This window comes from Notamacropus eugenii, chromosome 1 (genome assembly GCF_028372415.1).
Source record: "Notamacropus eugenii isolate mMacEug1 chromosome 1, mMacEug1.pri_v2, whole genome shotgun sequence".
NCBI classification, from domain to species: domain Eukaryota; kingdom Metazoa; phylum Chordata; class Mammalia; order Diprotodontia; family Macropodidae; genus Notamacropus; species Notamacropus eugenii.
In genome coordinates, this window is record NC_092872.1 from 631,002,772 (window position 1) to 631,030,431 (window position 27,660).

General features: G+C 42.0%; 1 long non-coding RNA gene across 1 annotated transcript; it reads right to left on the reverse strand.

The window, feature by feature from the left end:
- Positions 1-3,751: 3,751 nt before the first annotated feature.
- Positions 3,752-27,164, reverse strand: LOC140528030 (uncharacterized). The gene is made up of 2 exons (XR_011975029.1): positions 26,896-27,164; positions 3,752-4,102 (listed from the first exon to the last, which is right to left on the reverse strand). It is a non-coding gene; the product is annotated as an uncharacterized lncRNA (long non-coding RNA).
- Positions 27,165-27,660: the final 496 nt, after the last annotated feature.

The following is a 27,660-nucleotide window of genomic DNA, read 5'->3' on the forward strand; positions in this document are numbered from 1 at the left end:
GCTTGATGAATGTTTGGATTGGATTGGATTGAGAAGGTAGAGTTCTGGGACTTTGAGCAAAATGGAGTTTTTCAGACACTTTAATATGGCAATTGGACTTGGAGCTCTGTTATGTGGCCAAAACACACTCAAAGTATCACACTATGTGATCTTGGGCAACTCCTTCTGACCACTGGGCCTCAGTTTCTTCAGATGTCAAAAGAGAAGATTATTCTAATAGTCTCTGTTTCGGTGACTTGCTGCTGTGGAAGGTCAATAGGTTTTCTCTATAGACAGTTACTTTTTGCTCCCCCCAATCTGGGCCTCAACCCATCCGTAACATGGTGCAGGGGGATAGTTTGGGGACATCTCCACTATCCTTTCCCCACCTAAATCCTGTGAGCCCATGACCGCATGAAGTTTGACTCCAATGAGGTACCCTAAATGAATAGAGGGTAGCCTTCTGGGGGAAGGCTTCTCACAGCCCTTCATATCTGACCCTTAATTTTAGTGGCATATATTGTATGTTTTGTTGTCAACGTCATAGTGTTTGGTAAGTTGGCTTCTGTTTTACAGTAAAGCAGTGTCCATTTCTGCTCATTAGGAAATCTAAAAAGCAGAAGTTATTCACAGAGAGGTAGAGGAAACAGCCTTTTTTGTTGTCGATAGACTAGCTTTCACCACCATTTTGCAATGTTTCTGGGAACCTGTCCCCACCCCCTTCCTGGGGCCTGAGGTGACCTTGTCTAAGGATGTAAGAGTAAACCACAACCCTTTGCCTCTTGTCAAATTCTGTAAAGGTTGCTTTCCCAAATAAAATGATGCCCCAATACCCAACAGACTTATGGAAAAGAGGCAAAGGATATCTGATGGATGACCTTGGTCAAGCCACTTAAACTTTGTGTGTCACAGTTTTCTCCTCCATAAAATTTTAAGATTGGACTGGGGTCCCTTCTGGGGTCCCTTTCTGGGGTCCCTTCCAGCACTAAGTCCTACAAAATTGCATTTGCCTCACAAAGGAAAGGACACAAAAATTATATTCTAAAGTGCTTATGTGTTTCAGCCCTGGGAAGGCACCTTGCTCTAAAAATCTCTTAGCATTTCACCAGAATCCCCCTTTCTTTTCATGACTAAGTCATTTCTTTCCACACAAATATCTATATACAAAACCAAGTTATTTCAGTGAATAGGAATGCTGCATCTAAAAGTCTTCTCTTATGGAAAGGCAAATAAAGATGAAGAGAATTTCCCACTTGTCTGGCCTAAGGCTGCATTACCAGGGTCTCAGAAGCATAGATCTGGAGTCTGAAGGGACCTTAGAGGTCATTTCATCCAACATCTCATATAAGGGAATAGATATTCCCTTTAGTTCAAGGAAATTAAGTGACTTATTCAAGGTCACACAAGCAATAAGTAGCAGACTCTAATGATAGCTTAGATTTACTTCCCCAATGACACTGCCACCACCCTGGTGCAAGCCATTATTACCTCACACCTGAAGGATTACAGTAATCTCCTTCTGATTGGTCAAGTCTGACCATGTCACCTTTCCACCTCCTTTTTTCAATAAACTCCCACGGCTCCCTATTACTTCCAGGACCAGATATAAAATCCTATGTCTGACTTTCAAAGTCCTTCATTCTCTGACTCCTTCCTGCCTTGCTAGTCTACTTACAACTTACTCCCTCTCCACATATGTTTCCATTGAGTGACACTGAGCTTTTTGCATAAAATAGTCTATCTGCCTACTTGGAGCTGCTAGAATTCTTTTATTCCTCATCTCCATCTCCCAGCTTCTCTGGATTCCTTCAGTTCTCAGCTAAAATCCCACTTTCTGCAGGAAGCCTTTCCCAATTGTCCTTCATTTCAATGAAATTAAACTCTAAAATTATCACCAATTTACTCTGCATCTTTTATTTGTGCAAAGTTGCTTTCCTATTGGCTCCACCATTAGCCTATGTGGTCCTTGAGTGCAGAGTATATCTTTTACCTTTCTTCGTATCCATAGAATTTAGCATGATGCTAGGTACTTAAAAAACTATAGTTGACTGACTGATTTAAATCTGACCTGCTCGTTCTTCAGATTCAGCATTCCTTCTCCTGCCGCCATTCCTTTGAACAGGCTGGCTACCCCCCAGGCCTGGAATGTTCTCCCTCCCACCTCCTTCTCTTAGAATATCCAGTTTCCTTCAAGGCTCAGCTCAGTTGGTAACTCCTCCTGGAAGCCTTTCCTAGCAAGGGGCAGCACTTTGCAGTAGAAAGAATACTCACAGAGAGCCATGCTGGTCATAACCATTTGGGAACCACTGGGGCTCTTGAAACAGGAGAGTCATAAGGCCAAGACCTAAACTTTAGAATTCTCTTTGACTGCTAACTGGAGGATAGATATAACATGAGTGACATGGATTAAACCTAGACTTACAATATCCATCAGTCCAGTAACCCTTTCATCAGAAGGAGCTGAAGTTACTCGATCAATCTGTAATGTCTTTGGGATGGTAAATCTTTTTTGGGATGGTCATCTTTTTCTCATTTCTTACTTAGCCCTTAGTCCTTGAATGGGTATTGCCTCAGACAGACTGAGACCTGGGAAAGACCTTAATTTAGAAAGACCAAGGTCATTCACTACATCCTGGACCATTGCCAGTTTTCTTGACCTTTGTCTTGCCGCTGGACTCCAATGACTCTGGAGCAGAGAGTAAGGCTGATGACATTTTGCAGCTCTGCCTCACTCAAATCCAATTCATGCAGAAGTCAAGACATTCCACTCATGATGTCATTGGTCCCCTTTGAGAATGAAGGATGAACCACAACAGCGAAAAGCAACAAGTGCCTTAAGGTTTAAAAAATGTTTTTCTCACAATAATCCTATGAGGTGGGTAGTTCTAGTATCTATCCCCATTTTTACATATGGGGAAACCGAGGTTTCAAGACATGAACTTACTTTTCTAAGGTCTCACAGGTTGGAATTTGCAGCAGCCAGATTTAAATCTAGGTTTCCTAGCCTCAGGTTGAGCCCTAGGCAATTTTTTTCTGTACCACAGTGCCTCTCTAAGGCAAAAAAAAGACGGGAACAGGACAGTTTCCTCACTTTCCTCTTCCCAAACCACCCAGTTCCTGTGGCTGCCCAGAGTACATCACTTCAGGTCTATCTGATGCACCAAAATGATCCTTCTATGTTCTTCCTCTCTGTGGAATATATATCATTTTGCAATTAAGAGAAAAGTAATATGATTCACTAAATGTTCTCACTAAAGTATGAATGATCAAAAGCTAAGTGCTTGAACTCTGCCCACTGTATCCGCACTGAAAAGAGAAGCTTGTTCACGTCACTGAATGGGTCATAGGACCCTTGATTTAGGGCCGCATGAGACCTTAGAAATCAGTGTCATCCAAACTTCTCATTTTTTTTTGTTTATTTACAATTGCCAAATGTTATTGAATGAAAAGGAGAATGTAGATACATAAAAGAAGAAATCAAAAGCATGGGAGAACAAGATGAGTTAGATATCATTCCCATCATCCCAATACTTTCTAAAAATTTTAATTACTTGTTTTCAATTTTCAACAATCACTTCCATAAGTCTTAAACTTTCTCCCCCTCCCTCTCCCCTCCCTCCCTCTGCCCTCCCTCACCCAGATGGCATGCAATCTTGTACAGGTTCTTCAAATACATTCTTGTTAAACACATTTTCACATTAGCCATGTTGCATAGAAGAATTAAAACAAGTGGGAGAAACCATGAGAAAAAACAAAACAAACCAAAACAACACAAGAGAAAAGAGTCTGCTTTATTCCACATTCTGATTCCATGGTTCTTTCTCTGGATATCCGATGGCATTTTGCCTCAAACTTTTCATTTTAAATAGATGTTAGGAGACGAAAATGCAGAGAGATTGACTTGCTCAAGGTCACAAGGCAAAGCACCAGTCCAGGCTCCCTCACTCCCAGGTCTTTCTACCACCTCTCTATGAGATGCCGGAAGTAAGATTTGGGGGTTGTCCCCCTTCCTCACCCTTATAAAATAGCGCCAGGCAAGAGACTGCTGTCTCTGTTTCTGTGGAAGGCTGGCCTTGCTTCTGACCCTTTCCCTGGGAGGCAAGCCCATATTCTTCTTTCAGCCCTGCAGATGAAAAAACAGAAACTGCACGTCAGGGCAGCTTCCCCAAGGTCATACCACAAATCAACAGGAGGGCCAGGAATAGAACTTTGGAGCCTCCTCCAGCCAACACCTCCCTAGGCAGAAAGTTTTGTTTTGTTTTTAAACTCTATTTTTAACTCTTTGGCATTGCCTAGCAGTTGAAACCTAGTCTTAGATGGAGGCTTGGACTGTGTGTACCGGAGAGGCCTGGGCTCTTTTCCCAGCATGGCCACTCACTCCTTTCAAATGCCCTGCACAAAGGCCTTCACCTGATGGAACCTCACGACATGAATCTATACAATGGGAAGAAAAAATTTCCTCCCTTGCTGACCAGCCAACAACTTGAATGAAGGACAGAGCAGATTGTCTCAGGCTCATTAGATTTAGTAGTACAAATATTTTGGAGTCAGTAAGACCTGAGTTTGAATACTGCCTCATCCACTTACTAGCTATGGGATCATGAGCAAATTGCTTAATTTCTCTGAACCCCAGATCTCTCATCCATAAAATGGAGATAATTCTTCCTATACTACTGAGGTCACAGGGCTATTGTAAAACTCAAATGAGATCATGTATGTAAAATACTTTCCAAACCTTAAAGGCAATTTAAATTTCACCACTTATTTGTCAACTGGGTTCAAGTACCTCATCTGCCACTTACTGACTGTGTAACCCTGAGCAAGTCACAAGACCTCTGGGCAGCCCCTGTAATTCTTTAACACCAAGTTATTGAACTCAGTAGTGATCTGCCCTGGTTGCTCCTTTACATATCCTTCTGGATCTGGGCCTTTGTACCTGCTGCTGCCCATCCTTCTTACACTCTCTCTTTTTACCTTGCTCCTTCTCACAGAATCCCTCACTTCCCTCAAGATGCAGCTCAAGAACCTTGGCAGAAACTCTTTTCTGTCTCCCTCCCCCAATGACTAGGGTTCTCCCTCCCAAGGTAGATGGACTTTCTTTGTATTTAACTACCTTGAATTTATTTTGACTTATTCTGTATATATAATTTCTGTACTGCATACATGCACACACAGAGTGTCTTCTGGTCAGCAAATTGAGAGCATGAGTTGTTTTATTTTTTGCATCCCCAGCATCTAGTATGGCTCTTGGCACATAGCAGGTATTTAATAAATACTTGTTGATTATTGATTCATTGGTAAAGAGAGCTTTCTCATCTGACTTTCCCCATGCCAATTAAATTATAGATACAAGTCAAATATCATTGCTATTTTGCAGTTGAGAAAATTGATGACCAGAAAGAAAGGTCCATAAAACAACTCCAAACTATTTCACACTGAAATGTGCTACAAAAAGTCAAACCACCTCTAAGCGTAAGAGACCTTTAAGATCATATCACTGGCATAATATGGAGTGATTACTATTTATTATGATACAGTATTTATATTCGGCACAAAAGCATACACACTCCAAGAGTCCACGATTTTCATTAATATAGATACTCCCCCTCCACTAAGACCAGTGTGGCATAGTGGAAATGCCAAATTTGGAGTCAAATGATGTTGGGTCAAAATTCATTCTGACACTTTGGCACCTATGCAATATTGGACAAGTCATTTGGTGCCTCAGTTTCCTCATACACAAAATGAGTGAATCGGACTGGATAAGTGAAGGTTCATTCCAGTTTGAGGTCTATGAGTCTGTGAACTCTGAATTACCTTCATGTTATGATGAAACAGCAGAGGAAGACTTTAGTGCAGGCTTTAATAAAGTAATGCATCCTAAAATAATCATAATCACGGTAGCTGGCATTTACACATCACTTTATGGTTTACAAAGTGCTTTACAAATATTATCTCATTTTTATCCTCATGACAACCCTGGAAGTAGGTGCTGTTATGTTATCTCCAGTTTGCAGGTGAGGAAATTGAAGCAAACAGAAGTCAAATTGATTTACTCAGGGTCACAGCTAGTAAGTATCTAAGGCCATATTTGAACTCAGGTGTTCCTAACCCCCCCAGTTCAACATTATACCTTACTGATGCAAGTTTTAAGCCATCGATAATGTAGGAAATCATTTTGGATACTTTCCTGAATCTCAGAAGGGTTAAGGACTTGCTGATAGATGCAAGGCTAGTAAATGCCAGAGGTGGCAAATTCCTACAAATAACTCTATTGCATAGTATTATATAAGTGCATTTAGAGAAGTACAATAAAGAAAGACCATCGCTGAGTCAGGGGATCAGAGAAGACTTCAAGGAGGAGGTGAATTTTCAGTTATTCTTTGAAGGACAGGTAGGAATTTAGCAGGTAAGGATCAGAATTCTGTACAATAATGAGAGGTGATACATCTCTTACTGTATCTTCTCTTACAGGAAGCCATCCATACAGGATTAGTTATCCTCATCTCATGAAATGAAAGTTATAAGTCAATTCTGTTAGCATTTCTAAAAAACTTGTCACTCATAATGACCATTTTTGGCCCCAGAGAAGAGATAAGGAGACAAAAAGAGGGGACTACAGTTATCCGTTCCACATCACAAAGATTAGGGGAAGGTGGCCCCATTATTTGGAAAATCCACATAAAATTTTTTGACCCTCCCTTTGAACTTTGAATTATTATGGCATTAAAAGATAAAATAAGTTAGAATATTATATTATAATTGTTATACATGAATATATTATGTAAACAGGGCACATTTATAAACATTATATAAATATTGTTATTATTCTATTTCAACCTCACAAAAACCAGTGCTATTCTTAGCCCCATTTTATAAATAAGGAAAGGGGCCTAAAGAAGTTAAAGTGACTTGCCCAGAGTCACATCACTAATACTTGTCTGAGCTAAGATTCAAATCTCCTCATTTCTGACTCCAAATTCAGTGTTCTATCCACTCTATTTTGAGTCTCTGTACTGGAAAAACAACTCCCAGAAGACAGCCTATTGAAAGTGAATAAGGGACATTGTATTCCCAGGAATGAACATTATATATTCATTCATTCATTCATTCATTTATTCCTTCATTTGTTTGTTTACTTTATTTTTATTTTCAGTTCCACCCCTCCTTTACCCATCAAGAAGTCAAGAAACATGATATCCATTATACATATGAAGTCATGCAAAACATATTTCTACATTAGTCATGTTGCAAAAAAAGCAAGAAAAATAAAGTGGAAAAAAATATACTTCAATCTGCACTTGAGATCATCAATTATCTCTCTGCAAGTGAATAGCATTTTTCATCGTGAATCTAGAACAGCACATTATTCATGTGATTATTAGTCACCTTCACTAAAGCCTCAATCCGGCACAGAGGTGACCTTAGTCCTTCAAAGACAGCAGGCCCAAGGATCTGTCAGGTCGCACCAATCTAGAGGAGCTTTGAGTATGCATTAATGATGGACTAGGTCTCTTGTCAAAGGACCAGCCTAGCTGAACGTTAAAGGATCATCACCAGATGGGGTCAACAGGCAACTGTTGTTATTAATTCATGAAGAGTATCCACTAAGGAAAGCATTGAAAAGTTGCCTTCTGCACCAGAGTAGGGCAAACCCACACCGTTGAAAACGTAAATCTGTGAGATGTTGATCCAAGTCTTAACTATTCCAGGGCCAATATCCTTGCCCCAATGAGCTCTAGCCCTTCTCTCCATGACTGTGCAATAATTTCAAAAAATCAGTGGAGAGTATTTCCAGGATCTGGGGTGGTGTCTACCACCCAAGTTGTGTGAAAGTATACTGAATTCTCCTTGTCTTGCCCTTGAAGGGAAACGAGGTATATGACATCACATAAAGAAGTGGGACGGCCATGCTTCAAACCCAGCAGAATTTTCACTTCCAAGCATATGTTGCCCTTTCAAGTAGTTACTTATCCATGATGTTTCCATGGATTACATCATTTTGGGAACTCCACCTTATGTAAGTCATCTTTGTGACTACTTTGACTTTACCTCAAAAGGAAACTTGAGACCAAGGACTGCCCACACCCTTTCCCCAGAGTCAAGAGGCTAAGGGTCAGAGCTGGGACTTGCCTTGGGCTTCCTGGTCCCTCAGTAAACCACATTATCTCCTGAAGGGCCAGCATAGTTAGAAGAAAATGAAAGAGAGAGATAGAGAGGCATGCTGACTCACAAGATTGATGGCAGGTCACTATAGGTCAGAGCTTACCCACCTTACTTACTACTGATGGCCTGGCCTTCTGATAATTGAAGATTGAGACAAAACCAACCTTGTCTCCTTTACTCTTTCTCAGGCCTCAGTAGATGGTCTCAGGCCAGCCAGCTGATGTCTCATTCACCTATATACTATATAGGTGAATATATATATATACAATATATATATATATTCACAACTGTTTCACTTCAGTTGATAGTCCTGAGATTCTCAAGACTAGTCTACTCTTCTCCCACATATCCTAAGCATACCCAAGAAAGCTGCCTAAATAACTAGACAGGCTGGTTTGGCTGGGATGTTCTTTCCTATTGGGAAGATATTATGCCTTTTGGTATTGTGTCAAAAGTAACATGAATACTTTGGAAGTGAAGCTAGAAGACACTTTAGAGACCATTAACTATGACCCCCCATTCCTTGTTTTTAAACTGAGATCCAGAGAACTTAAATGACTTGCCCCTGGTCACACAAGGAGTAAGGGGCAGAGACTGGATTTGAACTCAGATCATTTGACTCCAAATCTGCTGCTTTTCCTTCTGTAACATACAGGAGCAACCTGTAATGGAAGGGGGAGAAAGGGCAGCCTTAAAGCTCACATTTCTAAAGCAATTTAAGATTTACAAATAATTTTTATTCTTAAAATCCCCCAAAACTCAGCCCAAGTGCCCCTTTCTACATGAAATCTTTCCTGCTCTCAACAGCATTTGGTGCCCTCATCCCCAAATTACCTTATTTATTTGCATGTCATATATAATACATTACAATACAATACAATATATAGTGTATATAACACAATATATGGCATATATAATACAAAATGTACATGTATAAGTATACATGGTAACATTGTATGTAATATAAAATTTACATATGTATATACATATATGATGTCTTCCCCAAATTCCTTGAAGGCAAGGACTATTTAATTTATCCTTAGAATCTAGCACTGTGCCTTATACATTGTAGGTAATTTATAAATGCTTGTTGGTTAATTGGTTATCACAATCACCCTCTAAGATAAGTAATGAAAGTATTATTATACACATTTTGTTGTTCAGTCTTTTTCAGTCATGTCCAACTCTTCATGACCCCATTTGGGGTTTTCTCGGCAGAGATATTAGAGTGGTGTGCTATTCTTTCTCCAGCTCATTTTACAAATTGAGGAACTGAGGCAAACAGGAATAAGTGACTTGCTCACAGTCCCACAGATGTAAGTGTCTGAGGCTAGATTTGAAATCAAAAAGAGGAGGTTTCCTGACTTCAGGTCTAGTGTCCTATCCACTCACCACCTAGATGAGAAAACTGAACCTTCAAGGAATGGTTTCCAAGAGATATCTCCAGTTTTCTTTTGGAAAGGGGCAAAGCAATGAGATGTAATGTTGAAAGCACAAAATTTGGAGTCCAAAGACTGAAGTTCAAGCCCCCTCATAGGTACTGACAACCTTCATGACTTTAGGTAGCCTCTTCTTTCTGGGCCTCTTTTCTTATAAAAGAAGGCTTTTGGCCTAAGACAGGGGTGGAGAACCTACAGCCTTGAGGCCATGTGTGGTACCCTGGGTCCTCAAGTGTGGCCCTTTGAATCAGTCAAAGGGCCACACTTGAGGACCTAGAGGGCCACATTTGGCCTCAAGACTGCAAGTTCTTCACCCTTAACCTAAGAGATATCAAAGGATCTTTCCAATGCTAACATTCTCTGCTTTAGAACCAGAGTCCAGGTCCTCTATTCTTCCTAGACTGCTGGGATGCCTGTGGGAATGGTCTACACTCTTTAGCCCTGCAGGAAGCCAGGAGGCAGAGCAGGGGATCTGAGTGTTCTAGAAGTGGAGTGATGAATTACTGAAATCTCTTCTTGCTTTAACTAGAGGACACCTTTGCAAAAACTAAGAGGCACTAGGAAGATTCTGAGTCAAGAACATCTCTTCTGTACTTCCCATCATCATCGTGTTCAACAAAAACAACAAACATGGTGTAGGGGAAGCATTGGGTTGGGGTCAGAGGACCTGCATACAAGCCCCACTTCTGCTAGTTCTTGCTGGTCCTTTATTTTGGATAAGGACCAATGTCAACACAGGATGGTGTCTTGACTTTTTAGGTGAATTGAATATAAAAGAAGCAGAGTTGTGCAAAGTCATCAGCCTCACTCTCTCTTCCAGAGTCCAGTGGCAGGACAATTTGACTGGCTATATGGCCCAGAATGACGTGGATGACCTTGGTGTGTTTGATGTCTGCCCAACCTCTAACGGCTCCACAGCTCTTACTTCAGGTGTTGGAAGAAATTGTTCTCATCCGCCCATTCCACCAAGGAAAGTCTTCACATGTGTAGGGTAGAATCCCCCTAACTCACTAACGGATTTGAGGTTTGTTATTTACCTTCAACCTGGTCTAGCCCATCTGGTAAGAAGGTTTTACTGGGGTGTAGTCTCTTCACAAACTACAGCTTCTTGGAGCCACAGGTGAGGGTTGGGTGAAGCAGGTGGACACCAAAGTGGATGAGCAGACTGGAAAAGGCCTTGGCAGCCCTCCCACTAGAGATGCCAGTCCTCCCCCTCACACCGGATGTGCCAGTCCTCCCTGAGCACCCTACGTGCCCCACCTCTACTAATTACTACTTGTGTGGATTTAGATAAGTCATCGAAGCTCTTTGGGCCTCAACTTCCTCCTTGGCAAAATGAAAGGTTGGACTAGTTGGTTGTTAAGGGGCCTTCAAGCTCTATATCCTATGAATAGTAGATGTTTATCAAGGGCAGGGATCTGGAGATATGAAGATGTGTAAGCAAGGTCCCTACTCTTATAAGAAGCTCAAAGTCTAATTGAGGAGACAAGATTTCCACAAAGAAGCAGAATAATGTAATAGCATTGATTTTAAAGTTAGAAGACCTGAATGTGAATTTTAATTTTGACGAGCCATCTATGTATAGTCCTGGGCAAGTCACTTAATTTCTATCTGCACCAATTCCAAGGTTGCTATGAGGATAAAATAAGATAATATGTGCAAAGTACTTTACAAGCCTTGAAGTGCTACATAACTACTGCCTGTTATTATTATTATTTATAAAATAGGAATGATAATGAAGAAAGCTTTTATCAAGTGCTTACTATGAGCAAAGCACTGTGCTGTGAGCTGGAGCTACAGATAGAAAAGTGAGACAATCCCTGCTCTCAAGGAGCCCACATTCTAACACACATAGAAGGTTTCAGCTGCAAGGTAGATGGAAAGTTCCCATGGTCCTTAGGGGGCAGGAGCAAAGTAATGCTCATACGTCATTTGCACTGATAAAATCGTTATCAGTTTTTACTGTTGAACCATTTGACTGTGCCAAGGATTTTGGTGGTAAGAGCTTTTTCTGGGTCTTCAGTAGCTGTGGCTACAGCACCTGTAGGAACGATTGCCAGACTACATGTCCACATGCACATGTCTCTTCCTGGGGTGATGGACTAGAAGCATCGCTATCCCCAAGGTTCTTGGAGTGAGGGTTCCAGGCTGTCTCCACCAAGATCTGAGAGGAGATGGCCATCAGTGTTGTAATACTGGCTTGACTTGTCTGTCACATGCCTCCTGTCTCTCCCTCAGACTGTTCTGTGGCCTCAGTTAGACTAGTTGTCCTCCTCTGTGTACATATGACAGTCTGGTGGAGATTAGTGGAGATGACTAGAATCTCCCTCCACTGTAGTTGCTTCCCCATATGATGACCATGATGGCTGGACTGAAAGCAGGGATGTCTCCTGTGCCCATCTGTCTATTGATGGCAATTATATATGTTATAATGGTTATACTATGTACCTCACAGGTCTATTGTGAGGAAATCGCTTTTTAAAGCTTCAAGTTTAGAGGGGTTGGTGATGACTCATAATTAGGGTGGTAGGAGCTGAGCTTCATAGAAGATAAAACTCGAGCTGGGCCTTGAAAGAAAGATTGGACTTTGACTATCTGTGGGTGGAGAGGGTGGAGGTAGGAAGAGGAGGGCTTGCCAGGAGAGTTTTGTGTGAGCAAAGGTATTCAGGAATTCATTCGTTCATATGTGGTAGTTAAATAATGTAATTGACCCAACAATTCTAGGGCTGTATCCCAAAGAGATCATAAATATGGGGAAAAGACCCATGTGTACAAAAATATTTATAGCAGCTCTTTTGGTGGTGGCCAACAATTGGAAATTGAGAGGATGCCATCACTTGGAGCATGGCTGAACAAGTTGTGCTATATGAATGTAATGGAATACTATTGTGCTATAAGAAATGATGAACAGGCAGACTTCAGAAAATCCTGGAAAGTTTTAAATGAACTGATGCTGAGTGAGGGTAGCAGAACCAGGAGGACATTGCACATAGTAACAGCCACATTATGTGATGACCAACTTTGAAAGACTTAGCTCCTCTCAGCAATGCAAGCTTATAAGACAACTGAAAAGAATTCATGATGGAAAGTGCCATCCATATTCAGGGAAAGAATAGTGGAGCCTGAATGCAGACCAAAGCATACTACTTACTCTCTCTCTTTTTATTTTGTTTTGTTTCTTCTTTCTTGTGGCTTATTCCACTGGTCACAATTCTTCTTTACTAAATGACTAATGTGAAAATATGTTTAATATGAAGGTATGTGTAGAGCCTATATCAGATTGCATCCTGTCTTAAGGAAGGAGAAGGGGAAGGAAGGGGAAAAAATTTAAAACTCAAAAGCTTGTGGAACTGAATGTTGAAAACCAAAATTGAATTTAAAAAAAAGATCATTGCAACAGGGAAAAAAATAAATAAATAATCTATTTGGACATGAGGGTTTGGCAGGGAGGAGAAGTAGAAATCCATTGTGTAGAGATGTATAGAGACCAGAGGTCCTTGAATGACAAGCAATCAGTCCTTCCATCAGTAAATAGTAAATAATTAATAAATATTTATTAATCATCCACTGTGTGCCAGGCACTATGCTAAACACCGGGGGATACAAAAAGAGACAAAAGATAAGCTTAAAGCTAGGAAGTACTATGTGTTTAAGAGGATTAATGCTGAAGGCTTGGGGAGCAAGGGACATGATATATGTCTTCACGTAAATACTTGAAGGGCTGGCATGGAAGAGTGATAACATTTGTTCTACCTGACCTAAAAATCTAGTCAACAAATATTTTTTAAGCTTTTACCATATGCCAGTCACCATCCAAGTGCTGAGGATACAAAACGAAAAAAAAGACAAATAGTAGTGCCTTCAAAGAACTCAAATTCTGATGAGAGAGATAACATGCAGACTATATATAGATGGGACAATCTCAGAGAGAGTACTGACAGTTTGGGGGAGAGGGGAAGGAGGAAGAAGAGATTACCTGCAGAAGGTAGAAATTGAGTTATATCTTGAAGGAAGCCAAGGTAGCTAAAAGGGGAGATGAGAGCAGAGCCTTCCAGAGACGGGGACCAGCCAATGAGAAGGCATGAGAAGGGAATGGAGACTCCAGTGAGGAGCAGCGAGCATCCCAGGAGAGCTTGATTGTCAAGTGCATAGAGGAGTGAAGACTGGAAAGATAAGAAGAGGCCAGGCTACAGAGACTATGCTAAGTAGAGGATTTGAGATTGGATCTTAAGTGTAAGAGGAGGCCATTGTAGTTTATTGATTGCAATAAGGAGAGACTTGAGGCAGAGACTAACCAGAAAACTATTAAAGAAGTCAAGATGTGAACTGATGAGGACCTGTACCAGCCTGGTGACAGTACCAGGGGAAAGAAGGGAGGACATATAGGAGGCATGTCAGGAAGGTAGAAAGACAGGATTTGACAATTAATTGGATTTGTGGGGTAAGAATGAGGAAATGTGAATGACACTGAAGCAAACTAGGAGAATGGTGATACCCTTAACAGTAATAGGGAAAAATAGGGAGGGTACATTGGAGAGAAGATTATTATAGCTAGGTCTTGAATCATGGGAATAATGAATTCCTCTTAAGTGGTCACATTATTTGGATTCACATGCATATTTGACAGGGACTAATGACCGTATTTTACATAATTATAACTTTGAATCATGCAAATTCAAATACCTGACCACTTTAGGGGATTCATTATGTGCACTAATTAGGACCTATCTGTAGTTCTATTTTATACTGACATCCCTATGGGACATCCCATTTGAGATATCCAAAACACAGTTGGAGTTACAAGACTAGAGCTCAGGAGACAGGTTAGGGCTGGATATATGGACTGGGGAATCATTTGCATAGAAATAACCAAGAAAAATAGTATAGAGGAAAAAGAGAAGAGGTCCTCAAAGAGAGTACTGAGGGACATTCAGAGTGGACGTGACCTTGGTAATGACCTGGCAAAGAAGACTGAGAAGGAGATGCCAGATAGGTCAGAAGACAATCAAGCAAAAGCACTGTCATGAAAACCCACGAGAGAGTATCCAGAAAGATCAGGCAAAACTACAAAGGTCAACAAGGTTGAGGACTAAGAAGACACCATTCCTTTTGATAATTAATAGATCACTAGTATCTTTGGGGAGAATTGTTTTGGTTGAATAATGATGTTCAACACTGGATTTCAGGGCATTAGAATTGAGTAAGAGGAGAGGGGAAGAGGTATAGATTATTACATGGCTCTCTCAAGCAAGAGAAATGAGTGGAAGATATGAAGAGGAAGATTTCAACTTCACAGAATGCAATATACCCTAAAAATCAGAGTTGTCCAAAAGTGGAAATGATGGAATTCTAACAAAGCTGCCCCAGCCCCAATGTTCTAATTTCCTTAGAGGCCATATTGAACAGTAGGCCCACTGCCTCTGCCTAGCCACCCCCACTCAATATCCCAATGCCTTCATACAGGCCTCACTGCTCACTAGAACAACAACTGGGTCCATGAACTCATATTTCTCACGGAAACAGCAGGCATGTCTATGTGATGGGATCCCAGCCACTGCCTCTAGCTAGCTACTGCCCCCAGACCCATTCCTCATATTTCCCACAGAAACAGCAGGTGTGTCCATGCACTCAACCACAACCACATCCATCTAGTCTCAGATGGGACCACAATACTTAGCCAATCAGAAAGCAGCACCACCAGGATGCCCAAGCAGTATGTGAACCCCAAAACAATAGAAGGGACTTATCCTAAGTAAGTAGTAGTATTAACTGTGCAGTAATACTGTGTCAGTAAAGAACTGACCTAGAATGAACTTATGATATAGAGAGGTTTACTATAATATCATTATCATACATACATGCCCCCCACAATGGGCTATTCTGTATGCATTGTGGGTAACTGCATGCACACTTCCACAGTGCCTGGGACCTCTCCCCTATTACCTAATCCCTCAACAAACCCCTTTTGCCTTTTTAATATTCATAATTTCTGTTATGTAATTGCATCTTTACCCTATAAAAATCCATCTTGCTTTCTCTGAAGTTGCCAGTTCCCCTTGGAATTTAGACTGCTCCATGAGAGGCATCAATCTGCATAAATGCCTCTACTTGGATTAGAGGTGGCCTGACTTTGAATTCTTTGAGACGGTTCCACCACAACACACCATGAAACTGCAACAGATTGAGTTATCTTAAGAGGTTGTAGGTTCTTTCTCACTAGAGGTCTGCAAACAAAAATGGGAATAGCCACTTGGGAATGTTGTAAAATTGATTCTCATTCAGTTATAAGTTGGGCTAAGTACCATCTAAGGTTTCTTTCACCTCTGAGATCCTATGATTCTTCAATCTGTGTTATGTGGGTATGACTGGAAAAGAAAGAGACTGGACACAGAAAAAAGCTATAAATACAATTAAATTCAATTTTAAAACTGTATTAAGTGTTCATTGTGCACTATGCACTATTATGCACAAAACCACAAATGGAACAGCTCCTGCCTTCAGGGAACTTACACTCTACTAGGCGAACATTAAGCAAATACAAAATGTACACAAAGTAAGTACATAATGATGGGGAAGGACAATAGGGAGAGTAGTGATAATGAGCAATCAGTAAAGCCATCGTAGAAGGTAGCCCAACAGCTGAGCTAAGAAGGGATGTAGGTGTTCCAAGAGGTGGAGGTAAGGAAGGGCATTCCAAATATGAAGGCCAACCAATGCAAATATAGAGGTCGGGGGTGAAATGTCACATCCCAGTGAGATCTAGTCTGCTGGGGGCACAGTGTATAGAGTGCCAGGCCTGGAGACAGGAGGACCTGAATTCAAGTCTGGCCTTAGACACTTGAGTCCCACCCCTAGAATCAAGAGGGCTTCAGATACTTACTAGCTGTGAGAGCCTGGGCAAGTCACTTAACCCTCTTTGCCTCAGTCTCCTCATCTATAAAATGAGTTGGAGAAGGAAATGGCAAACCACTCCATTACCTTTGCCAAGAAAACCCTAAATGGGGTCACAGAGAGTTGGACTCTAATGAAATTACAAACAAAAAGACCAATTTATCTGGAAAGCAGAGGATATGAAATTAGTCCAGAAAGATAGAAAGGCATCAATTTTGTGAAGAGTTTTAAATGCCAAAAAGAAGTTTACACTTTATTCTAGAGGCAGCAATAGGGAATCATGGAAGATCCTTGAACAGGGGAAGTTACACAATCAGACTGCTTTGGGAATATCAATTTGGCAACAATGAGGAGACTATATTAAAGGGAAGGGTTGGAGGCAGGGAGACCAATTAGGAGCAATTGCAATAGTCCAGATATGAGGTAATGAGTGAACGGCTAGTACAAAAATGACAGGTGTGAGAGATGCTGTGAAGGTAATGTCCCCCAAACCTGGGCCTGATTGGACGTGCTTCCTAAAATGTGGCACCCAGAATGAAACCTAATGTTCCAGATGCGGAATAGTAGGATGAGGGAACAGGACAATGGAACTGTCCCCTGCCTTGCACACCATGTCTCTCAATGCAACCTATGATTGCCTTAGTTTTTTTAACTAATGAGACTATTCAGCATTCAACCCTCTGCTGGGCCCATATCTGAATAAAGAATACACCCTACTAGGTACTCTAGGAGAAGCAAAGATAGATCAGTCCTAGTGGGTTAGTAAGTCAGTCAACTAGAATTTATTAAGTACCCACTCTATGTTCCAGGTGAATACTCTGGGGATACAGAAGCAAAAAAAAAAGTCCCTGCTTTCCTGAGGCACATGGTTTAAGGGCAGAGACAACAGGAAAACCAACTATGTACAAACAAGAGGTGTGCAGGACAAAATAGGGGTAGACTCAGAGGGAAGGCACTGAGATTAAAAGGAGACTGAAAAAAGGTTTTTTGTAGAAGGTGGGACTTTAACTGAGATTTGAAGGAAAGCCAGGAAGTAGAGATGAGGAAAGAGAACATTCCAGATATGAGAGAGAACCAGTGAAAAATGCCCAGAGTCAGGAGATGAAGGGTTTTGTTGAAAGAATGTCAAGAAAATCAGTGTCACTGGGTCATAGCATATGTGGGAAGTAGGAGTAGGGAGTGAGTGGTACTGGGGGATTGTAAGGTACAAGAAGACCGGAAAGGTGGAGAGAGAACAGGTTATGAAGGGTTTTAAATGTCAATGGCAGGTTTTGTATTTGATCCTGGAGGTTATAGGGATATACATATATATATATATATGTATGTATGTATGTATATATGTATACACATATATATGCATGTGTATATATGTATGTATATGAGTATGTACAAACACATATATACACATATACATATATACATGTATGTGTATAGGTGTGTGTGCATGGATGTGTGTGTGCATATATATGTATATGTGTATATACATATATGTATATGTATATTGGATCCTGGAGGTTATGGGATGATGGATATGGATATAGATATGGATATACATACACATATATACATATATATAGGTTATATAGGAGTTTACTGAGTAAGGAGTAGTGGTGCCATGGTCAGACTCATGCTTTAGCTTTGGCAACTGAGTAGAGGGAGATTTGAGGCTGAGGGACCAACCCACAGACCAATTCAGTAGTCTAGGTGTGAGGTGATGAGGTCCAGCACCAGGGTGGTGGCAGTGTCAGCGGGGAGGAGGAGGCTTCTGTGACAGATGTCACAAAGGTAGAAACAACAGGACTTGATCACTGATTGGATATTGGGGTGGGGGAGTGGTTGAGAAAGACTTGAGTTTTGAACACCTAGGTTTGGATCCTGGGTGACTACGAGAGAGGTGGTATCCTGGACAGTAACGCAGAAGGTAGGAAAGGGGCAGGGTTGGGGAGAAACATAATGAGTTTAGTTTGGGATATGTTGAGTTTATGTCAGATGTCTTCTCATAGTAGGACAAATAAGAAATGTATACCATACAATACAACAGCCGTATTGTAAAAGAAATCAAATAAGTGTATTAGAGGCCTTGATTAAATTGTTATCTATTAATTGAACACAAGCCTAAGGCTCAGGCGAAATCTTCTCTCTTCCTCCCCACCCCTTCTACATCTCTACAATAGAGCCCAAGCTATTCCAGATGACCCCACTTCCTGGCTAGCTCAGGAAAACAGAGCTCATGAGGTAAGGGGTATTATGATATTCATATAGAAAAAGCTCTGACTCTGGAATCAGAAGACCTGGGTTCAAATTCTGCCTTTGAGGACTACTGCCTATGTGAGTAAATTATTTTCACTTCTCTAGACCTCAGTTTCCTCATCTGTAAAGTAAGTGGTTTAGGTCTTTGAAGTCCCTTCCAGATGTAGATCTGCGATCCTATGGCTGAGTGAGCCCATGAGTTCTGATTCTTTCCTGTGACCATAGACAGACCAGATCCTCTAACCTCTTACCTACGATTTCACAAACATATGCCATGGAGTACAAGAGGAACAGGCAAGAGAATGCAGAAGAGTCCATGTAAATTCCCTCCTACCACTAGAAAAACAACTCAATGCACATAGCTTCCATCATAGGATGACATAATACTGAACCTCTTTTTAGGAGCTAAGGCCTCCCTCTTCCATGTTATCCTAGAATGGCGGAGACCCTGGGCTCCTGAATACCACATCAGCAGAGTGCAAACTGGAAAGTCTTCAAGGACTGGTCAAGTGGTTGACAATCTGTTATCAGAGAGCCAGCCTCACTATATAAGTTGCCTGTAGACTGGAGAATTTTTTGACCGCACAAACTCTTGAAGACTTGCTATTGAGCTATATAAACTGGCAATTTATCTGTGTCATTGGCAGGAGTACCCTCACTGAAAAATAATCACAAATTCTTAGCATTGAAGTATTATCTTTTACATCATCAATCAATCAGCAAGCATTCATAAAGGGCTTACTGTGTGCCAGGTCCTAGACTAAGCACCAGAGATACAAAGAAATGTAAAATAAGGTCCCTGTCCTCAAAGAGCTCAGGTCTAATGAGACAGACAACACATAAGTAACTACGTGTAGTTGTTTGGGTTGTTTCAGTTGTGTCCAATTCCTCATGACCCCATTTGGGGTTTTCTTGGCAGAGATACTGGAGTGGTTTGTCATTTCCTTCTCCAGCTCATTTGACAGATGAGGAAACTGAGGCAAACAGGGTTAAGTGATTTGCCCAGGATCACACAACTAGTAAGTGTCTGAGGCCAGATTTAAACTCAGGAAGATGAGTCATCTTGACTCCAGGCCTAGCATTCTGGCCACGGCCACACCTAGCTGCCCTAGCTGAGAGTACTTCGCACAGTGCTTTCTCAGGACATGATACTGGCTTAATAGATATTTGGTGGATGTTGAACCTTGCTAGCCAAAAAAGCTAATGTAACATTGGGCTACACTGAGAGGCAGGAATCATCTGTGAGACATCTCCTGCAAACGAAAGCCTCAGCTTGATTGCTTTCCTTCACGAGAAGGTCATCCTCTCCTGAAGAGACCCAGCTCACTACAGAAAAGCTCTTATTTGAAACCTTTCCCCTAAATGGAGTTCCTTCAATTTCGACAGTTTTCAACTGTTTAGTCTTAGCTCTACCCTCTGACCGCCATGCAGGACAAAAGAGGATCAGAGCAGTGTTTAGCCTTTAGCATTGGCTTCTGTGGCACAATTTTAAACATCAGAGTGAGGTTTATCCATTTGTTTTTAGAACAGCTAGGTGGTATGGTGGATAGAGCACCAGGACTGGAGTAATAAGACCTGAATTCAAATCCAGCCTCAGACACTTACTAGCTGTGTGACCCTGGGCAGGTCACTTAACCCTACTTGCCTCGGTTTCTTCACCTGTAAAATGAACTGCAGAAGGAACTGGCAAACCACTCCAATATTTTTGCCAAGAAAAGCCCAAATGGGGTCACAAAGAGTCAGACATGACTAAAAAAAGCCTGAATAACAAAACAGGCAGACAACAAGGCTTGTAAAAGGCTTTAAGTTCATATTATGTGAGAATCACTTGAAGAGAGGAACAGGGGTTGTTTAGATAGGAGAAGAAAAGATGTAGGTGGGGGGAATTTGGGGAAGGGGGGACCTGATTGCAAATTACGGTTGAAGGAGGAGGGATTCAACTGATTTTGCTTGAGCTGAACTACAAACAATGATTTTAAGTGGCTGAAAATCTGGTTTAAGTGTGCTATAAGGGACATGCTCCAAGGTTGTTGAAAGGAGGCATGTGGCTGTCATGGGAAGCAGAGAGTGGAGTCTGGATAATGACTTTGTCAAGAATGTTTAAGAGAGTCTCTGGGTTAGATATGGGTTAGACTGAATGGACTCTAAGGCCACCTCCAACTCAGATTCTGTGAATTGGGTGCTCCATGAGTCACTCTTTCTCTCCTTTTCTCCTTCAATTCCTCCCTCTCTACTGGTTACTTCCCCACAGCCTACAAATTTCTCGTCTTTCTCAAAAAACAAAACAAACAAACAAAACTCTTGCTCTTGCTCCCCTTTTGAGTTATATCTCTCCCCTTCTTCACAGTGGGGAAAAACACTGACTTTGGCCTCAGAGGACCTGAGTTCAAATCCCAGCTCTGCCACTAACTAACTGTGTGACCTTAAGTGGATCTCATTATCTCACTGACTAAAGTTTCCTCATCTGGAAATAAAGAGGTTTGGATAAGATGACTGATAAGGCTCCTTCCAGCTCTGAAACTATGATGCTGTGATTTTTCTAGAAAGAATAGTCCATACAATCTGCCTCCACTTCCTGAGCACCCACTCACTCTTCTCCCCTCTTGGCTTCCATTCCAACTCCCTCCCTTCTCCCCACTCTACTAAAACTGTTGTCTTGAAGCTCTTACCCATGACCTCTTCTCCAAGGGAATGGCACCCAGCCTCAGAGTTCTCAAGGAAGCTCTCTTCTCCCACACACATTCACACACAAATAAATAGGATCCAGAAGCCAACTCAATGTTTATAATCACCTGCTCCCCACTCTTGGGGGAGGAGAGAAAAGTAGTCAAGAATCAAGCCACCTGGATGAATGAGAAGTAGTAATATGAGAGGCATAGGTTCTTGGGTCAAGCCAAAGCCTACTCATGCTCCTGAGTTCTGGCAGTCCTTCATCCCCAGAGACCTCTGGCAGGTTTTGGTGGAGGAGACCCCAGAGGCAAACACATTCCAGGCTTCTGTTGTCACCTTCCTAGAAGCTGCTCCATCTGGAAGGGAGGGTTCCTCACCAACCAGCCTCTTCTGCCAAGAATCATCTACCCCAAACGGCCAACTTTCTATTTCCCACAGGGTTTGGAGTCAGGGAAACTGGATTCAAATCCCATAACCTCCCTGGACTTCAGTTTTCTCCTCTATTTTCCCATCCAGTTCAAAATTTATGATACTAGTTCACTATGAATGTGGTAATAAGAGGAAAGGCCCTGAGTGAAGGACTCAGCCAAGTCAAGAGAAAACAGAAACGGGACATTATCTTATATGAAAGTCTCTAGGACTGATCTTTGATTTCTTTCTCTTTCTATTTAGAGTGATAATCTAACTTCAATCCAACAAACATTTATTGGGCCCCTGTCAGTGTGTAGAATACATGCTAGTTTCTAGAAGAGACAGGTCTGGGTCCCTGACCTCCTGAAGCTCATTCAGGCATATGCTTGTACTATACAATATAACATGAATGTGTTAGACAGGTGTGAAGTGAAGGAAGCTCATAAGTGAGCAGGGGAATCAGGGAAGACTTCTTTGAGGAAATGACCTTTGAGCTGGGCTTCCAAAGATGGGTCGGAGCTTACCAAGTAAGGTAGTGGAGGACCTGGATGAAGTAGGTTGGGAGGTGGGGTGTAGAGAGGACATTCCAATTGGAAAAATGTTCTGGAAGAATTACATATGCTTGCAAGGCAGTGAAGTCACTGGGCCTCTCTCAGTCTCAATTTTCTCATTGTAAGATAGAAATAATAATACTTAGACTATCAACCTCACAGAGTCATAAAAAGTAAAAAAAACCTTCCTTAAAACCCTAGAGAAATGTGAGTTTCAAAGGATCTACCAGGGTAGGTTGTTAAAAAAAGCAAACAAACGAAAAATCGGACAAGAAGGAGATCCCAGCCAAATCAATCAACCGATCAATCAATAAACATTTCTTAAGCGTCTACCACGTGCCAGGCACTGCCTGTTTACTTTAGATAACCCTTTTGGAGACAGTAAGGCAGGGAAGACCTTGCCTTGAAACTCTCAAGGAGGAAGTTTTTGGGTTTTAGGGGTAGCCCTGGGAGTAGGGTGGGGGAATTAGGTATTAAGATGGCTTAGTCCATGCCTGAGAGGGAGCACAGAAAATAGAGACTTCTCATTTCCTGATCACCAGTAAGGAAGGCCACCAAGGTGCAAGGAGAGGAAGGTCTGGTCTGTTGTGGCCTGCCACTAGTCCTGAGTCAGAGACCCTCCCTCTCTACTTCTTTCCTTCCCTCCTTTCCTCCTTCCTTCTCTCCTTTTCCCCCCAGGAAGTGATTTGGCTTAGAAGAAAATAAGATGAGAGTTCAGGAAACCCAAGACAAGTCCTAACTCTACTTCTTAGCCTCATAACTCTCACAAAAGGGTGTGTTCCTTCCTGGGCCTCAGTTTCACTTGGGGGGAAATTGGAGGAATCCAAAATAGGGTTTTCTTCAGTGGGAGTTCCCCAAATGGTGTGAGCCATGGAAGCATCACTGGTATAAGTGACTATTGGAATGGCAATGTGTTCTTGGACATATGAGTTTAGGCATGTTTGATATATCACTGTTCCATTTCTTTATGAGTCCAAATAAATCAACAAACATTTATTAAACACCTATTATGTGCCAGGCCTTGTACCAGAATCAGGACTCACACTTAGGTCTTTTGAAGTCCAGCCTTCCTTCCATGGTTATTCTACTCCATACAGCATTTTAGTCTCTCTAGGCCTTGGCTATAAAATGAGGGGGTTGGGTTAGTAAATACCTTCCAGCTCATGATCCTGTGATCATGTGGTGAGCAAGACAACATGTCAGCCCACACGTCCTCCTTACTAGCTGCAAGGTGGTTGCTTGTGCCTTCCTTGGCAGCTGATTCACCACCAATTAGCCAATATCCCATCTCCACTTGGCCTTAAGTCACTGTCAGTCACATACCAGGCAGCTCTGAGAAGAAAACAACTTTAGGTATCAGAGTCTGGTGAGTTGTCAAAGTCCTCTCAGTGGACTGGCCTCGCCCTGCTTGGCTTAATTCAACATGGTACGTTTGGTTTCAAAATCAAGAGAACAGGGCAGGGGAAATCCAGTCACCAGTACAAACTGAAACAGGTGTTTCCCGGCAGAGAAGGGGCCAGATGGAATTCAAAACAGAAACCAAGTGCTGATAACACAGGGTTTATGATGTCTGTCCCTGAGCTGTCAGACGCCATTTTATATTCTCACATGTTTACAACAGGGGCATGACCACACTTGCCTGACTCCTGATAACTGCATGAGCCCAGTTGTCCCAGTGTCTGAGCAACTCCCTGTCTGGTTTTAAGGTGGGTACTTTGTGAAGCAGGCACGTTACAAGGAAGAAAGTGCTGGAACCTTGCAATCAGAAGGCCTGGGTTCGATTCTGGGGTCTGACACTTAGTGACTATATAGAATATCAGTTTTCTCATTTGTAAAGAGAGAACAATAACTCATATGTGACATACTTCATAGAGGGTGTGGGAAAGTGCTCAGTAAACCTTAAAACGTTATAGAATTTAATTGTTACTGGTGGAGCCGCAATACTGTAGATGAGCATTCTGCTAGCGTTTGTTCCTGTCGTTTTTGTATGGCAAGTCCCACAATTTTAATAAACTGTTCATGTCTAACAAAGTTATTTTCCAAACCTCATTATTCAATATGATAAAATTTAAGTCCAGTAACACTATTTGGAGAGCCTCAGGGAGTTCTCGTAGTCTTGGACAAGTACCTCACATCTCTGGGCTTCCACTTCCTTTCCCATAATATAACCACATTGGCCTAGATGGTCTCTAAGGTCCCTTTCAGTTTTTAGCTTCTGGGTTCTATGATTTGGGCAGTTTTGTGTTACAGGTGATAGAGCACTGGGCCTGAAGTCAGGAAGCCTCATCTTCCTCAGTTCAAATCTGGCTTCAGACACTTCAGACAAGCTGTGTGACCCTAGGCAAGTCACTTAACCCTGTCTGCCTCAGTTTCCTCATCTGTAAAATGAGCTGGAAAAGGAAATGGCAAGCCACTCCAGTATCTTTGTCAAGGAAACCCCAAATGGGGTCATGAAGGGTCAGGCAGAAATGAACAACAACCAGAGTTCTGTGATTTGAGACCCCTTTTAATTTTCTGATTTTCTAAGATTGTATGAAATCTGCCTTGGAGGACACACACACTGTATTCTTTGTCTTACTGTTTTAATATCACAAATCCCATGGTAGCCTGACAAATCAAACAGGGCATCTAGAAAGGCCTAATTGAAACCCCAGAAGTAGTTGACCATCAGACTGATCCTCAGCCAGACTGTTCTCTACAAAGTGCCAAAGAAAAATGATTGTATATCCACATTCAGTTGTTTAACAAAACTTTATAATATAGCTACTCTGTACTCAGGACTAGTTAGAGGTCATCTAAGGACTGAGAGTTGGGGTGGAGGGAGACACAGAAGAAGTGCAATATTTGGGACAGCTGGACTGTGCAAAGGATAGTGTGCCAGCCCTGAAGTCAAGAAGCCTTGAGTTCAAATCTGTCCTCAGACACTTAACTAGTTATGTGACCCTGGGCAAGTCACTTAACCTTGATTGACTAAAGGGGAGGGGGAGGAGGAGGAGGAGGAGGAGAAGAAGAAGGAGAAGGAGAAAGAAAAGTATGGTCATAGTCAGGACCTGAACTCGGGACCCAACTTGGACTCCCAATCCATTTCTTTCCACTGCAGAGATCCAGGGGATGATATGTCTATCATCACAAAATGAGCTAAGTAGAATTCAGTCTCAGCTCAAACCTTTTCCTCTGAAGATCATTCAAAGATAGACCTGTTCAAAGTAACTAAGTAGGGGTAAGTGTTTTGCCAGTTTGTCCCTTTAGAACTGTTGCTCTGGGCTTCTCCAAGTCATTTGCCAAGAATTCAGGTGGCCCTGGGACTGGGATGACTCCCTGGCTAAGTCGCAACCTCACCAGACTGGGATGGGTGGTTTTCTACCTCAGCACTGACTCACTCAGTGGGTGTAGTATTAAGACTCAGTTTCCCTCACTGTGAAACAGGCATAAACAGAATCTAGAGCAAAATGTGGATTCCCAGACTAAAGTGGTGAGTCTTCTGCATGACAGCAGCCACAACGTGATTTTCAAGACTATTCAATTTTCCCATAAGCTCTAAATTTATTTGCAGTTCATCACGTACAGGCAGGCACCCTTGCTGCCCACTTGGCATCTTGTCATTCCACTCATTCCCTGCTGCTTACTCAGCAATACTACTTCCTTTTTTTTTTTTTTTTTTTTGCTGCTTTTGTCGCTTCATTTGGTGGTTTCCACAATGACATACATGTCCTCACACACAATAGCTCCTCAGCATCTTGCCTTACCAAGATTTACTTTAAGATCCAGCCTCTGGGGACACGTTGCATGTTAAAAGGCATGTGTTTGCGTAGATATGGGTTTTTGTTGTTGTTGTTTAGTTGTTTCAGATTGTGTCTGACTCTTTGTGATTCCATTTGGGCTTGTCTTGGCAAAGGTACTGGAGTGGTTTGCCATTTCCTTCTCCAGCTCATTTTACAGATGAGGGAACTGAGGCAGACAAGGTGAAGTGACTTGCCCAGGGTCACACAGCCCGTTAATCACCTGAGGCCATATTTGAACAGAAATCTTCCTGATCTTGGGCCCAGCACTCTATTCACTTGCCACCGAGGTACCTGATGCGTTTTTACCCAGTAGTTAATAATGATAATAATTAATAATAATAGCAAGCATTTACACAGTGCTTATGGTTTGTAAAGTCCGTTACATAATTTAGCTCATTTGACCTGGGGAAGGGATAAGTACTAGCACTATCTTCATTTAAGGTAAGGAGGCACAGAGAGGTTAAGTGATGTGCCCAGGGTCTCGCAGATAGCTAGACAAGTGCCTGAGGCTGGATGTAACATAGGTCTTCCTAACTCTGAGTCCAACTTTCTATCTACTGATGCCTCATTCAGGCACAGTACAGTCTGATGCTCTCAAAAGCTGTAAGAGGAAACAGATTCCAGAAGGTGCTGCCAAGCTGGAAAAGCCTGGCCTCCCGAGCTGGTGATGGTCAGTGTGTCTCTTTTCTGGCCACCTAATGATGAACCTTTTTTGACCCCCTTTCAACTTACAAATACTATCTACTAAGATGTTACCTGCCCTCTCTGCCTCCACGCCATCGCTTTGTTACCATCAGTCCGAGCCAGATGTTCTCCAATACAGCTTTCCACCTCATCCCACAGGCCTTTGAAATGAAGAGGATGCCTGACCCCTTAGGGCAGGAAGTATTCATTTTTTGTTGTCATTGATTTCTATTGTCTTTGTGTCTCCTGGATCCCAGAACCATGTTGGCCACCTGTAGGGTTGTTGACTTGAAAGATGAACATCAATGAAGTCACCAATTATGGGATCTGCAATTTAGAGCCTGAAAAGACCATTAAAGTCCCTAGTCTTAAAAATCATAGACAGAGTTAGAAGGGAGCTCAAAGACCATCCCCCCCCCCCCGATAATCCAACTTCTTCCTTTTACAGATGAGGAAACTGAGGCCCAGGGAGGCTAAGTGACTTCCACATGGCCTCACAGAAGATGTCAGAGGTGGGATGTGAGCCAGGTCCTCTGATGGTAAAGTCAGTGATCATTGTGTGTCCCCATTTTCCAGACCAAGGACATGGAAACCCAAAGAGCTGACAGCACCAGGATTCAAGTCCTTGGGCTTTTATTGAAAATCCTGCACTCTTTACACCATATCACACTGTTTCCCTCTAAAGCACACGAGTATATGGAGAACATTATTTTCCGAACCAAAAACAAGGACCCAGGCATTTAATAGTGTCTGATGCCTAATTGCTGACAACAGCTTGATTCATGGTCTTACAAAGGGTATTCCTCGATTCAATTAAGCAAACATTTATTAGGTATC